Source organism: Octopus bimaculoides, chromosome 17 (genome assembly GCF_001194135.2).
Source record: "Octopus bimaculoides isolate UCB-OBI-ISO-001 chromosome 17, ASM119413v2, whole genome shotgun sequence".
Classification (NCBI taxonomy): domain Eukaryota; kingdom Metazoa; phylum Mollusca; class Cephalopoda; order Octopoda; family Octopodidae; genus Octopus; species Octopus bimaculoides.
Window position 1 is genome coordinate 12,129,707 of NC_068997.1, and position 1,712 is coordinate 12,131,418.

Genomic DNA, 1,712 nt, shown 5'->3' on the forward strand with positions numbered 1-1,712 from the left:
ACAAAGTCTCCGCACCATCACTTGACAAACGATGTTGCTGTGTTTACGTCTCCGTATCTTAGCGGTTCGGTCACAAAGACCGATAGGATAAGTTCTAGGCTTACAAAGAATAAGTCTTGAGATCGATTTTTTTCGACTAAAAGCGGTGCACCAACATGGCAGCAGTCAAATGACACAAACAAATAAAAGAATTCGTAACTGAAGAGTGATTTCAAATAGTCTCTATCATCGCATAAAACTTTACTTAAATTGTGACGGGATACACACGCGCGCAAGCACAGTCTGGTATTTAAATTAATGATATTTATTTAGTATAAATTTCCCAACAATCAAGTACCCATTTTTCTTATGAAAGCAAACTTTTGACATGCAGTCATACCTTCCGACTGAAAAACTTCGCAAGATACGTTATCGACCAGAAACCCGAGACATCAGTGTGGAATTCTAACTGAAATAATAACTGATTCATATACACATTTAGACACATGTGTGGTAAGAAGCTTGCTACTCAACTACATGGATCCGGGTTCAGTCCCACTGCGTGGTACCTTGGGCAAGTGTCTTTTGTTATAGCCTCGGGCCGACCAAAGCCTTCTGAGTGAATTTGGTAGACGGAAACTGAAAGAAGCCCGTCGTATATATATATATATATATATATATATATATGCTATTTTATACATGTCTAGACTACTCTTTTACCTACGGACTTCGAAGCCCTATGATGGAAGATTGTATGTTTTTAATATATTGGGCTTCCAGACTTCTTCTGTAGGCCAAGTTTTTCTTAAAAAAAATTCCCTCTTCCTTTTCATTATTTTGGACGATTTTGTATTAACGCTGATGAAGCTTCGTATTCTAGTTCGAATGTCGTATGAAGACGAAAAAATATTATTTCCGCAATTCTTTGCAGGCACTGATTGGCATTGGAAGCAGAAACGGCCGTAAGAATTGTTATGTCACATAAATGTCATGTCATGTGTTGTATTAAATAATAAGCTTTAGATGTGGTCCATTTTTTTTTGTTTATTGATCTAAAGTTTTCTTCATTTTCTGATTATTTATACACGCGTATACTTAAATATTTTCTGATTATTTATACACGTGTATACTTAAATATAAATGCACGCGCACAAGAAACAATAGTTTATGCATACAAACAACGTCATATGAGTTCTTAAGCTGACATATATATACATATACGAGGGATGCTGAAAAGTTCCACGCGTTAAGGGTATCGCGAAAGGCCTGGCTGGAGGCCCCACCTTCTGAGTTCTTTTACAAGGCTTAGAAAAACTGAAGGGCCGCGGCAATAAGCGTGTGAATGTGAGAGGGGAATATTCAATAAAATCATAATTAACTGATCCTCCTGTATTTATTTTTACCCAAAGCCAGAAACTTTTAAGCACCGTCTGATGTGAGTGCACGCGTCTTTGATATATACCAATATCTGACTCTGCAAATTTAGACACTCATACACAGACAAACACATACTGAGAATCTGATGTGTATACATATATAGTTACTCATCCATACACACAAGTATACACATGTATATACACGCATATGTATTCATTTGGATTTATGTGTTCCCATATGCGTTCCCGTATATGACATATAGACATCTACACATGCTCAATTACACATACGCAAACATATCTATATATATATACATCTACACACACACACACACACACACACACACACACACACAC